A 15248-nucleotide genomic window follows, 5' to 3' on the forward strand; every position below is an offset into this window, starting at 1 on the left:
CAGAAGCCTACGGATCTCACAGCTACCTGGACTATTCCTCTTCCCACCCTGTCTCTTCCAAAAACGCCATCCCCTTCTTGCAATTCCTCTGCCTCCGCCACATCTGCTCTCAGGATGAGGCTTTTCATTCCAGGACGAAGGAGACGTCTTCCTTTTTTTTTAAATAGAAAAGGGCTTCCCTTCCTCCATCATCAACTCTGCCCTCAAACGCATCTCTCCCACTTCACACATCTGCTCTCACCCCATCCTCCCACCAACCCACTAGGGATAGGGTTCACCTTGTCCTCATCTACCACCCCACCAACCTCTGGGTCCAACACATAAATCTCCCTAACTTCTGCCACCTCCAACTGGATCCCACCACCAAACACATCTTTCCCTTAACCCCTCTTTCTGCTTTCCACAGGGATCGCTCCCTACGCGACTCCCTTGTCCATTCATCCCCCCATCCCTTCCCACCGATCTCCCTCCTGGCACTTATCCTCGTCAGCGGAACAAGTGCTACATATGCCCTTTCACTTCCTCCCTCACCCCATTCAGGGCCCCAGACAGCCCTTCCAGGTGAGGCGACACTTCACCTGTGAGTCGGCTGGGGTGATATACTGCGTCCGGTGCTCCTGATGCGGCCTTCTATATATTGGCGAGACCCGACGCAGACTGGGACGCAGACGTTTTGCTGAACACCTATACTCTGTCCGCCAGAGGAAGCAGGATCTCCCAGTGGCCACACATTTTAATTCCACATCCCATTCCCATTCTGATATGTCAATCCATGGCCTCCTCTAGATGTCAAGATGAAGCCACACTCAGATTGAAGGAACAACACCTTATATTCCGTCTGGGTAGCCTCCAACCTGATGGCATGAACATTGACTTCTCTAACTTCCATTAATGCCCCTCCTCCCCTTCTTACCCCATCCCTAATTTATTTATTCCTTTTTTTCCTCTCTTTTCTCTCTGTCCCTCTCACAATAACTCCTTGCCTGCTCTCCATCTTCCTCTGGTGCTTCCCTCCCCCTTTCTTTCTCCCTAGGCCTCCCGTCCCATGACCCTCTCCCTTCTCCAGCCTTGTATCTCTTTTGCCTATCAACTTTCCAGCTCTTGGCTCCATCCCTCCCCCTCCTGTCTTCTCCTATCATTTCGAATCTCTCCCTCCCCTCCCACTTTCAAATCTCTTACTATCTCTTCTTTCAGCTAGTCCTGATGAAGGGTCTCGGCCTGAAACGTCAACTGTACCTCTTCCTAGACATGCTGCCTGGCCTGCTGCGTTCACCAGCATTTTGTGTGTGTTGCTTGGGCTACCTTGGTGCCATCTCCTGGGCACTGCACGTGTTTCAACGGTAACTTCTACTAAATGACCAATGTGCTGTTTCTGGTGGCAAATCCCTTAAAAATAAATGTTACGGTTTTAATAAATAATTGGGTGAATAGCAATGATGATGCTCCACCTCTACCCTCAATCAGATTCACAAAGTGGTCCAGAAGTAACAGTAGGGTGTAGAGGCACTGTATGGGCTCTAGATCTCTTGGGGAAAAAAAGGCTCCGCTGCAATAGCAGGTGCGGCTGTTTAATTAAGTGCTCCAAATTCTTCACACAAAGTCCCAAAATGTTAAAATATGTATACGAACAGTGAGAAAAGACCAACACACTACATACAATGTACAATATTTACACAGATCGACTGATTGTCACTCCTTCCTCAACTTTATTCACAAGCACCTACCACATAAAGGGCCCATCTCCAACCACATTGGGGGATACACTGAATCTATTTTGTACTTTTACTCCACCCCTCAGTTGTCCATGGCATGTCCCTCCTGCAAACAGCACATATGCAGTTTCTCACGAATAACACCAACCCTGAAGCAGTGCCTCGGTTTTCTCGAGACGTAACCACAAATAAACAAACAAACCAGTGGAGCCCTCGACAAACAAATATAAAACAAATAAATACTGATGTATTAATAGGTTTAAATGTTATTGCCTGTATGTGTTTGTGCATGTTACTTCAAGGTTGTAAAATTATTGCAGTGCTACTCAAGGCTAACGACAGAGTCATCTGTCGCAGGCAGCCTCAACAATTACCTCCCTTTGAAAAGGACCAGCAGAGCAGCGTGTTCTCCAGATCCCACATTAATAAGATGGTTGTTGTGTCCCCTCTACCACTCCCCATGATAGCAAATGCCAATGATGCCCTTGTAAGACAGCCAATCTCTCCAAGTGATCAGGCTTCCAGCTGGCAGTACCGAACAGCTCATTGGCACACTTTGCTGGTTATATTGACTTCTTTTTGAAGTTGGGCTCTATTCAAAGTTAAATGGAATTACAATTCATAATTTTCAAATTGGTTGCAGAATTTGCCTATATTGGTTACATTTTGAAATTGGTTCATGAGATTGTGGAGAATGTAGGAATTCCACAAAATGGAATAAAAGCAACTAAATATTTCTTATAAACAAGAGATTCCTCAGATCTTGGAAATCCAAAGCAACCCACACAAGATGCTGGAGGAACTCAACAGGTCAGGTAGAATCTATGGAAATGAATAAACAGTCAGCATTTTGGGCAAAGACCCTTCAGCGAGATTGGAACAGAAGGGGGGAGATGTCAAAATTAGAAGGTGGGGGGAGGGGAAGGGGAGGTGAGAGGTGAAGCCAGGTGGGTGGGGGAGGGGGGATGAAGTAAGAAGGAAGGTGATAGGTGGAAAAGTTAAAGGGCTGGAGAAGAAGGAATCTGATAGGAGAGGAGAGTGGACCATGGGAGAAAGGGAAAAGGGAGACAACAGGGGAGGTAATAGACAGATGAGGAGAAGAGGTAAGGGGGGGGCAGAGTGGGGAAAAGAAGAAAAGGAAAGGGGGGAGTGGAAAATTATCAGAAGTAGAAATCGATGTTCAAGCCATCAGGTTGGAAGATACACAGACAGAATATGAGGTGTTGTTCCTCCGACCTTAGAGAGGCCTTGGCGTAGCGGTAGAGGAGGCCATGGATAAACATGTCCGAATGGGAATGGGGATTGGATTTAAAATGGTTGGCCACTGGGAAATCCTGCATTTTGCAGCTGGAGCAAAGTTGCTCAAAAAAGCGGTTCACCAAACTATATCAGGTTTCACCAATTTAGAGAAGGCCACGCTGGAAGCACTAAATACAGTAGACAACTCCAACAGATTCGCAGGTAAAGTATTGCCTCACCTAGAAATAATATTTGGGCCCACAATGGTGTAGTATTTAGCATGATGCTATTGCAACTCAGGCTGGAGGGGTTCAGAGTTCAATTCCATTGCCCTCTGCTCTTCTGTACTTCCTTCTCGTGAGTGCGTGGGTTTCCTACAGCTGCTCTGGTATCCTCCCAGAATCCAAAGTGGGTTAATTGATCATTGTAAATTGCTCTGTGATTAGGCTAGGATTAAATAGGGGGTTCTTATTTCTCCATTTCTTATTCCTCAATTCCACCTGCACAGCCTCAGCAGACAAGCTTTCCAGTCTGTCCTGCCTGAGCACTACCATGACACAGAATGCCACCCCCCCCCCACTCTATCACATCTAAAACAACAGAACCCTGGAACAGTATAGCTGCCAGTCCTGTCCCTCCTGCAACTAAGTCTCACTAATGGGTACAATGTCATAACTCGACGTGCTAATCCATGCTCGTCCGCCTTTCCTACAATACTCCTTGCACTGAAATACACACACCACAAAACAGTAGTTCCACAATGTTCAACCTTCTGATTCCCAACTTTGTATGTAGGTTTAACAAGAACTTTCCCCACAACCACTCCACTACCAGCTCTGGCACTTTGGTTCCCATCCCTACACAAATTCTAAACCCAAGCAACCTGTCCACTTTCCTACTGTGAATTCTGCTTCCATTTTCCCCAAAATATACTGTTGCAATTATACACTGCAATCATAGAGAGCATCCTCCCATCAGACACCACTGTCTGGTGTGGTGCAGTATCCACTCACGATATATGAAAACTACATCGAACTGTCAGGTCAGCAGAAAAAGTCATTGGCTGCACTATCAGCTCTGCACGACTTGTATGTGTCCAGGATAAAGAAGGTGGCAGAAAAATAAATAATTGCAGACATTACCCACCCTACAGACTGCCCTTTCCAAAAGCTCCCTTTTGAAAAGCATGATAGGACTATCAGACCTAAACCTTCAGGTCATCTTAAACGTTTCTCGCCCAGGAAGATAATCTGATCCCCCATTCTAGGTAATCCACATGCACCGCCCCCCCCCCATCCCAACTATTACCCATCACTGCACTTTGATAATAAGTTTACTTGAAACTTTATAGACAATTTAAACAACTTTTTATAACGCAGTTTACATTGAAAATACATAACGCTATTTATGCACATTTTATTCTATATCCTCCTTTTTTCCTGAGTTTTTTTATATAATTCTTTATTTTTGTATTATTCTTTGTTCTCTAAAACTGTTGAATGTTATTGTTTTGTTGCATGTCGTGTCCAGACCAACACCACTGCAAATTCCTAATACATGTAAGTGTATACCGCAAGTAAAGTTCATCCTTGATCCTTCACTGAGAATTAATGACTCTAAACCCATCTATTCTACCCCTCCCCAAACTCTTAAAAAAAAAGTGAATACTGACCAAAGAAAATGTTAATCAATCTTAGCACATCTCATACTCAAAACAAGACAGTAAGGTCTCCTCCTCTACTTCAAAGCAGCTGAAGAGCAGATTGGCTTCTAGTATATTGCCAATCCCAGTTTGTTAGAGCTGGTTTAGAGCTGCATAACTGTGGTCTGGAGCTCCTGTATTCAGAAAGAGTCTTATCCTGCTGTGTCAGTAACAGGTGCTATAAAATTTATTAGTATGCATTAGATCATACTTAGCACTGATTTTCCAGCATCAGAAAAAACATTCACTGCTTAGATTTGTGCAGAGAAATTAAACTGGTAGAAAACAAGTTAGAATTACAGATAACAACAGGAATTCTGCAGATGCTGGAAATTCAAGCAACTTTTATATAGAATTACAGATTTCAGTTTACCTCACCTGCTCTTAAGGTAGCACTTGCAAACAGTTTGCATTACGAGCATTTGATTCACTGTAACCTATTGATTCATTCTAACTTTGTCCAACAGAAACAAATTTCTTTTAGCTTATCAGTAAGTACAGATTTGATAAAAGCAATTAGACACATAAAATGTCCACCATTTCCTATCAAGAGAAAGTCTGGTAGAAGAAATACTTACATATTCAAATTTGCATTGAGAAACATCTCCAAATACTTTAAAACTAATTGCTTTAAAATGTTGTGAGTTATGGAGAGATATACATATATTTCTCATATATATTAGGAGCATATTACATTAATACAATAAATATCCATATCATTGAGACAGTTTTGGTTTAATATTTTATCCAGGAGATAAAGAAGACATTGCTACAGACAGAATGTGATATGGAGAGGAACAAGGGTGGTGGAGACGCTCACTTGTACCCACAAATGTCTCCTGCTTGGTAACTAGCAAACCATGTCAATGTTCACTTTTATTCCCAATCCCTAAAGAGCCTAAAACAGGGATGGCATGCCCAGGATGTCTCCGTAAAAATGTTATTGGCACCTGGTATGCAGTGCCATCCCTTGATTCTTTAAACCCCATGCACATTAAAAAGATATATAATAAAATAGGCTCTAGTGCTTTCCTTGTGTATATGATGCACAAACTCTTCTGGGGCTTTCAGTCAGGTCCAGGTATTGATTTTAACCGATGTTTTAATGACAAACTCCACTATCTTCATCAGAGATGATGCCAGGGCATGTCTAGACTGTTGGTATATATACTCAGCTCCTGTCGTCCATCCCTCCTGATTGGTCAATCCTCAACCAATCTGGTTTCCGCTCTACCACCTACTTTAAAATCATAGTCCAGCTCCATGTGAATACCGAGCAGCATGTACTGGTGTATCTAGAATCATAGGAGGTGTATCTGAATGGGTTACCCAGAGAATTCTGCAGTAGCAGAACATTGCAGATGCAATGACACAGCATTGACCTTGACAGCACAAATCTACTGAGCCGTGCCAATGGCTTTCGGGACCACCTGGTGAAGGAAGCCATTGAACTAAGACTAGAGAACAAGAATTTCAACAAAAATGAAGGTCTCACTCTAGCTAAGAACTGGAATAAGATTTTAAACAAAGTGGGGCAGCAGAAACCTGAATGGTCGGTTAAAATCAACACCTGGACGCAGTTGGAAGCCCGAGAAGAGTTTACGCCCAAGATACATGATGATCGTATTTACTGCAAATGAGAGATCTAGGATATTGACTCAGTGTCAATAAATGAAAAGATGAATAGTGCCACACTACAAGAACATGGCTCACTTCCAACACCCTAGGCTGTTTATAGATGGAGAAAAACTGACAGTGGTATGCTTGTTGAAAGATCCTAAAAATATACATCATGCCTTTATTATTCTTATCTGAAGAGCTCATTATCAGGTCAGGGTGGTGTGTGGCATTCTAACGGAGGGTCACAAACCAAAATATTTTCTCTTTCCAACAATGTTGTTGGCGAGAGGGCGAGACATTTGTAAACACAATTGTAACTCACCTGTTTCTCTCAAATATATAAAGCAATATTATATATCCTCAAGAGTAATTTCATTTTGACATCTCATTTGAAAGATGGCACTGCTAAGAAAGACAGAAATTCCTCACAACTGCACTAAATATCAATCTTGATTTGTTAAAAGTCTCGGACTGAAACCTGATGTTATTATATCGGTGTTGATCCATTGAAATTACTGATGCAACCACTAGTAGGTCTGGACCAAGGTCATTTAAGTCATAAGCATCAATTTACAGAAATGAAAATTTATTTACATAGTTATCACTATTTAGTATGAATCATTCATCTTTCTCCTTCACCATCTCAGATTTGGCTACAACTTTAGAAAGGGTATCATTTAAAACTTTGAGGTTTTTGTCCAGCATTTGTGAACAGAAATTGCAACTTCCAAAAAGAAATATAGATGTAGAGTCCAGATAGAATAGCTTCCATTACCCTGGTAGTCAAGTTACAAGAATAATGGAGAAATTAATCTCCATTAATCCATCTATCACTGACAAGGAGAAACAACTCAGCCCCGTCTACATTATGTAGTCCCGTTAGAATCTTAATAACAATCAAATCATCTCTCATCCATCATTTTTATAATGAGAATATCTCTTCACATATTTGCTCTTCATGATTCACCCCCTTCATTATTATGGATGCATCCTTCTGTATTCTTTCAATTGCTAAAAACAGGCGTTGTATTTATGGTGACCAGAAATGTGTGATTGATAAAGTGACAGGATTAATTTACTGTTTTATCTTAATAGCAATCCCAAAATGCATCCAAAAAACATCTTGTTCACTTTATTTATTGCCACAAGCATTGTTGCAAAAGCATCTATTTTATTTCAGTCAGGATCCCCACACTATGCTCAGAATAATTTCAATTTCATCCACAATATTTGCTATCCATTTAAGTAAGTGCCTTTGCTGGAACCTTTATGAAAGAGTTTATCCACATTGAAATTCATCTGCCATCCATCTGCCCGACTCTCAAGTAAATTTAAATCGTCCTGTAGCTAATCCTATTCATCTTGACTAGTTGTTTCATTTATGATTATTGAGGCCTGGTATTATTTTATTAAAGAGTAGGGACCAAAATTCTATTAGACTGTGTGACATTTTTGTACAATACACAGTGGAATTTCATCTTAAAACTTCCAAATCACAGTACGTATATTTCAAGCTTCCAGATTTTTTTTCCGGTAGTCTACCCGGCAGAAAGGGCACTTCACCAGTCTGAATCAGGCACACTGCATGAATGGTTCTAGTTTCATGAATAACAACAGAACAAACTCAAAATGGACAACTTATTGAACAACATTTTACTCGCTTGTCTGTTTGAAGTCTATCCTATTTATCACAAACGTGTCATTGAATACAAGGTGGATATCCTTGGTGCGAAGACGGGACTTTGCTTCCACAAGGATAATGCAGTAGTCACTTCTATTAATGCTATCATTGACAGATGCACTGATCATCGACTGATCAGAAAGGATGAGGTCAACTGATTAGGGGATCGGAGGTAGAGAGGGGGAGTAATTTTAAACTCCTTGGCATCAAAATATCAGAGAGCATGCCCTGGAACCAGCAATTAATTGCCATTACAAAGAAACTATGGCAGCGCCTCTAGTTCCTTAGAAGTTTGTGCAGATTTAGTATGTCATCTAAAATTTTGACAAAGTACTTTAGATGCAAGTCGCTGGGAGTAGGCAGTTTAGATGGTTTCAGCATAGAACAGATGGGCCGAAGAGCCTGTTTCTCTGCTGTACTTCTCCGTGTACAAACGTATGTAGACGTACAGTGGAAAGTATCTGGACTGGATGCATCACAGCCCGGTGTAGAAACACTAATGTTCAAAAACAGAAAAGCTTACAAAAAGTGCTGAACTAGCGTGGACAAGTTCTCACCTCAATGCAGAACTGATTCTACAATCTAAAGACTTAATTTCAAAGACTTCATGACTCATACAACTTGGCATTGTTTATTTACTTGCACAGTTTGTCTTCTTTTGCACATTCATTGATTGATTACTTACCAACCTGTGTGTGCAGTTTTTCATTGATTCTACTGTATTTCTATTGTTCTACCATGAATACCAGCAAGAAAATGAATCTCAGAATAGTTAGTATATGGTGACATATATGTAACTATGATAATAAATTTACTTTGAACTCAGTTCACTCAGTGTCTGCTTTCAGATGCAGTCTGGCAGTTATCTCCATCAGGACTTGCCTACCTTGGTCAGTTGTGGCACCTTCACGCCACTCTTGGTGCTGGACATTCTGTGCTCTTACTAGAACATAGAAATCTATAGCACATTACAAGCCCTTCGGCCCACAATGTTGTGCTGACCGTGTAACCTACTCTAGAAACTGCCTACAATTACACTACTGCATGGCTCTCTATTTTTCGAAACTCCATGTACCTATCTACGAGGCTCTTCAAAGACCCTATTGTATCGCCCCCATCACCAATGCCAGTAGAGCATTCCACGCACCCAGCACTGTGCGAAAAACTTAACCAGACATCCACTCGGTACCTACTTCCAAACACCTTAAAAATATGCCCCCCTGTATTAGCCATTTCAACCCTGGAAAAAAGCCTCTGGCCATCAACACAATCAATGCCTCTCATCATCTTATACACCTCTATCAGGTCACCTCTCATCCTCCGTCACTCCAAGAAGAAAAGGCCAAGTTCACTCAACCTATTCTCATAAGGCATGTTCTCCAATCCAGACAACATCCTTGTAAATCTCCTTGCAATATTTTTTTTTCCCCAAATATTCAACAGAGTTCACTCGTCAAGGGAGGATGAGCGGCAGTCATGAAGTGGTTTTCTTGTCCATGTTTGATCTGATACCATGAGATTTCATCGGGTTGAGATCGGGTTTGAGGACTCTAGGCCTACTGCCTCACACCTGTACATCCATGTACCATCACCTCACTTGGTTTGTCCTGATGGTGGGACAGAAACGTCCACAGCAGCCAGGTACATTATCTATAAGCTGTGATTCTATGAATACGACAATACATTGTTCTTGCTTGCTTGTGCGACAGCTCTTCCAGTTTAGACACCAAGACTTCACAATTTTGATTGGAAATAAAGTGACTTTTCCCTGTCGGCATTCAATACCAAATGGCCTATATGGTTTTATTTTCTCTCTGTTTGAGTATAGTGGGAGCAGCTGATTAGATCAGAGGGTATTTAAAAGTCAACCAGAGGGGGTGAATCTGGAGTCACATGTCAACCAGATGGTATGAGAAGAGAATTTCCTCCTCTGATGCACATTAGTGAACTAAATGTGAATTTTATTACAACCCCATCATTATTTAGTCCTATTGTTTTCTTCCAAATTTTTAGATCAGCAACTGAATTTAAATTTTGCATATGCTATGTTCAGCAGATTAGTCTTACCACACAGATCCATTATCATTTACCCAGAATCATTTATCATAGTTTTTTCCATTCCCTATTAACTATCATTATATTTTGATTCAATAGAACAAAAATGTTGGACAAATTGTGATAATTATGCCAAGCAGCTATTAATAAAATAGCAAGTATACGGTCTTTACAAAAACGTACCTCTTTTTGACCTGCTGTTTTTAAGTTAGAGGTTGTCCTTCAGTTAGAAGATACGCTATTTAAAATTTAGGTTCTGCTTGTAACCAGGGATATATTCTCAGACCAACCTTAAAATGGGCAAACAGCTGAAATTCATATCGTAAAGTATTTGGCACTAATATTTGATACATTAAGTGAAAATTATAAGCAATCTTGTCACTTATTCTAAATCGTATGTTCCTTTTAAAAAAAGCTTAACCAAAAGAAAATGGTAAATAAATGCTTGCTATTCACATTTAATGTGGATAAATGTGAGGTTATCCACTTTGGTGGCAAGAACAGGAAAACAGATTATTATCTGAATGGTGGCCAATTAGGAAAAGGGGAGGTGCAACGAGACCTGGGTGTCATTGTACACTAGTCATTGAAAGTGGACATGCAGGCAGTGAAAAAGGCGAATGGTATGCTGGCATTCATAGCAAGAGGATTCCAGTACAGGAGCAGGGAGGTACTACTGCAGTTCTACAAGGCCTTGGTGAGACCACACCTGGAGTATTGTGTGCAGTTTTGGTCCGCTAATCTGAGGAAAGACATTCTTGCCATAGAGGGAGTACAAAGAAGGTTCACCAGATTGGTTCCTGGGATGGCAGGACTTTCATATGATGAAAGACTGGATCGACTAGGCTTGTACTCTCTGGAATTTAGAAGATTGAGGGGGGATCTGATTGAAACGTATAAAATTCTAAAGGGATTGGACAGGCTAGATGCAGGAAGATTGTTCCCGATGTTGGGGAAGTCCAGAATGAGGGGTCACAGTTTGAGGATAAAGGGGAAGCCTTTTAGGACCAAGATGAGGAAAAACTTCTTCACACAGAGAGTGGTGAATCTGTGGAATTCTCTGCTACAGGAAACAGTTGAGGCCAGTTCATTGGCTATATTTAATAGAGAGTTAGATATGGCCCTGGTGGCAAAAGGGATCAGGGGGTATGGAGAGAAGGCAGGTACAGGGTTCTGAGTTGGATGATCAGCCATGATCGTACTGAATGGCGGTGCAGGCTCGAACGGTGGAAGGGCCTACTCCTGCACCTATTTTCTATGTTTCTGTTCTACATACATATCAAATAGTTATTAATGGGAATAAGAGAAGAATTCATATGTCAAGCTTAGTGATTCTAGAAAGTGTGACTTGGTTTGGATGAGTCGAGCATTGGTACTTCAGGCACAAGCAACACTGAAATAATACAAAGGGTCACTGATGATTCAAAGTACATTGATTATTAAAGTATATATAAATTATACAACCTTGAAATTTGTCTGTTTACAGGCAGCCACAAAGCAAGAAACTCGAAAGAACCCAATTAAAGAAAAGACCAACACCCAATGGACTGAGAGAGAGAGAGAGAGAGAGAGAGAGAGGGGGAAAAAAAAACAAATCATGCAAACAATAAAAGTGAGCACAGCATTCCGAACCAAATTGCATCCATAGATTCGAATCCCTGGAGTAGCCTGGTGTAGGCCCAACGCCCCAGTGTCAGTTCATCATATTAGAGGGGCAAATCTCTGCGAAGCTCGCGGACATGAAGCACAGCAGCGGGGCAATCTCACAGCCTCACCGTCCCATCACAGGACAGTGAGCGAAATCAGCCCGACTCTTGTCTCCTGTCCTGACATCCTGCCTTTCTAGTCTATCTGGGCCAGCATTTAAATTGTCCAATTAGCGGATCGAACCTCGCATTAGGACCAAGGTTCTGCCACAGCGAAGCACCCCAGGCTCAGACCATGTCGCCCAGTGATTCGCTTTGGGTCTAGACTTCACCGCCCAGCCTGAAGCCGTTCTCAACCTCTCCAAATCAGCTTGGCGCTTAGAGCATTCCAACCTCACATCTGAGATAGTTGGACGGGCATGGAAACTCCTCTGCCTTGACTCCTCCTCTCCAAATCACTCATTTCAAACTCCAACTGCATTGAATTTGCAACACACCAGCACGGCTCATCCCTCAAATTTGCTTCATCTATGATAAAAACTGCTGGAACACCAGGGAATTTTTCACTCCTCATCTTCATCAGAAAGGCATCAAGATCTTTTACATCCATTTGGAAGCACTGAAGGAGCTGGTACAGAGCAAGATCCCCTAAATGGCCTCCCATGGAATTTGGGAAGGCCCTTCTCACTTGAACTGGAAATGTTATGTTAAAGCAGATAGTTTATCCAAAGTTTTAAAGGAGATGGGTGGATGGTTTGGGGGAGGGGGGGAGCCTTAAGGATTTTTATTCCTGGATTCCAAGCACAGGCCATGCCTGGGTAAAAAAAAAGTTCAAATTATGTAAATGAGTTCCCCCAGTGCTGTTAAATTTAAAATTATATATTATAAAATTATTGTATGCATTTATAAAATTGACTTATGGATATAAAAACAGAACATGCTCATTACCCAGGGGCAGCCCGCAATGGTACTGAGACAACATTACAAAGCAAAGGTCTTATTAACTGTGCCATTTGGCTACAAGGACACTCAGAGTCCAGGAAAGTTGTGAATAGCTGGCTTCTTAGGGCAAATAGAATATTGGGGAGGAGGATCCACACCTAACAATGAGGTCAATTATAGAAATGATCAGGGTTGTAAATTTAAACAAGCAAGGATAGGATAGTCAATTTTACCAAGCACTTAACGCAGAGAAACAAAATCAAAAATAGCTTCAAATTACAGGTTTCCATGGGCAAAACCAGGAATAATGAAAAGCCGCAACAGGGCATATATCAAAGCAACACCAAAAAGTGGTGTATTCTCTTACCAGCTCTTCCTTCAGTTAGTCCTGACGAAGGGTCTCGGCCCGAAACGTCGACTGCACCTCTTTCTAGAGATGCTGCCTGGCCTGCTGCGTTCACCAGCAACTTTGATGTGCGTTACCAAGTGGGTTTTGGGAATAATTTACAATCAAAAAACAAGCACAGTTACAAAAAGTTTTGCATTAGCATTTTCAATTAAGTGTAGAACTGAGAGCTGGCAAGTGGAGGGTTTCACAATTGAGCATCTGATCACCATTTACAAGACTAAAGCCAATATTCACTTTCAAGAAAGCAAATCAGCATTATTGACTATTAAAAATTAACACTAGCATGAATAATGTAGGAGTCATGCATCTGTTCTCTACCTGCATTGTATTCTGTGTTGCGTGTTTATTATGGTAGTTAGCATGTGAATGAGGGTGTGGTAAAAGCATACGGTTTAGTTACCTATTCCGGCTTTGTTCTCAGCAGTTTAATTTAGTGTGGGGACTGACAGATGTCATATGTTTTGTCAACTGCTTAATTACACTTAATTTCATTTAATTATATTTGAAATCACTTAACTCAACTTCGATTAGGCCCACTTAAGTATGTTTAATATCACTAGTCTTAGTTTTATAAATTGCATTGCTTCAAAATTGTCTGTTTTGCAATTTGCTAATAAAGGATCGAATACATTTCTTTGACTTTGTGGATCATTACTAGATTGATTGAAGAGCACGTCATTCAGGGATAACAACCTACGTTAGGTCGCCAGCAGCAGCAATTGGTTTGTTAGAATTGGCTGTTACATTCTGTCAACAAAAGATTTTGATAGTTAAACCAGACAAACATCAGCATTCAGATGTGTCTGCAAAATTAGAAGCACTGCAGCCAAGAACAGCTTGTGGCAAGTAACGACCTTTAGTTGATTCATACTGAGTTTGGGGCTGGAACACAGTTTGGAATGATCATTGCTGCCTGTGAGCTCCATAGTGTGGTTTGTGCCCTTAGAAAACAACATGAATCAAGCTGGAAGTGGTGACATTGAAGTCAGGACTAAAAGAGAAATTAAACGTACTGGGAAAGCTTTGGTGACTAGAATTGGCAGTGTTCAGAAGGACTATAATAAAACTGTTAAGAAGATTAATGATGTAATACCATTAATTAGAAGTTTCCTGGTACCAGAGGAGCAACAAGATGTTTCGCAAGTGCAGTCTCATTTGGACGATTTAGTAAAATCTTTGTGAAGATGCTGCTAGGGAACATAACTTGCTGTTATCTTTAAAGCCCATCTTTGAGCAAGATAAACAAACTAAAATCTTTGTGAGTATTCAGATACTTATTAATACAGTCCCAGCAGAGCAATGGTTGAAACAAACATGCAATGTTGAAGGTCAAATTCAGCTTTTCTCATCTTTTTTGCCTTGAAGGAACCCTTGAAATAATTTTCAGATGTCAGGGAACCCCTCCATAAAAATTATATCTACAGATCATAGTATGTTAGTGTGATCATTAAGTTGTAGATACAATAATCAGAAAATAATCGCCAATGCTCTTTTGAGTAGAGAATGAATTTTTAGCCAATCTTTCTCAAAGGTAGTTAAGCTTAGCTTCTTCCTTTAAATTAATCTTTCTTTCCCTTTCAAAAATTTTTAAAAATTCATAAAGAAAACATAATAAATTTCTGTCCAGGAATTGGCTCAAGTCAAAATGGGATTTAATTTTTTTTATATATAAAGGTAGGCTCAGTAGATTTAATTTAAATAAAGGTTGTAAATTGATTTTAATTCATGCTATTTAAACATGAAAATTTATTGACAATGTCAAACAGTAAAATTACTAAAAACCATAAACCAAAGCAAAATGAATAAAAATATAGCCCAAGACACAATTTTATACAAGGCTTTGAAAAAACATTTTCTTACTAAGGCTCAAATGTCGGCCTAGCATATGAAACCTGTGCTGTCAATTCTGAGTCAAAAATGAGATAAGCACACATGAATTTCACCTTCAACTGAAGTGAGAATTTCTATTCTTGCCTTTATGCTTGTTAAACAAGAAAAAGCTTGCTCAAGCATGCAAGTTGAAAACCGCAGCAAAATATTCTTTGTTTTCTTATGAATGGCAGGATACTGTCCTTTCACAGAAATCCAGAACTTGTCCATGGACAGGTCAGTAAATATCATCTTAAGTGCATGATCAGACTGTACCTCACAAAGTTCTTCCTTTTTTCTCAAAGAGACGTTCTCCAGGTGAGCAGAAGATTCAAAAAAAGGGTTTAATCACCCAGTCATACACTGCTGAAAA

At 40.6% G+C, this 15248-nt stretch overlaps 1 protein-coding gene across 4 annotated transcripts in view; it reads right to left on the reverse strand.

The window, feature by feature from the left end:
* trmt9b (tRNA methyltransferase 9B) overlaps positions 1–15248 on the reverse strand; it is a 53427-nt gene that overhangs the window by 23466 nt on the left and 14713 nt on the right. Inside the window, exon 2 of one of the 4 annotated variants that reach the window (XM_063054316.1) lies at positions 12965–13064. The exons of 2 other annotated variants lie outside the window; for them this stretch is intronic. The gene's annotated coding sequence lies outside the window, so the exon portion shown is untranslated. Of the gene's footprint in view, positions 1–10192; positions 10288–12964; positions 13065–15248 lie in introns of those variants that run through there. One more of the 4 variants, XM_063054318.1, reaches the window with a different exon arrangement.

This window comes from Mobula hypostoma, chromosome 7 (assembly GCF_963921235.1).
Source record: "Mobula hypostoma chromosome 7, sMobHyp1.1, whole genome shotgun sequence".
NCBI classification, from domain to species: Eukaryota; Metazoa; Chordata; class Chondrichthyes; order Myliobatiformes; family Myliobatidae; genus Mobula; species Mobula hypostoma.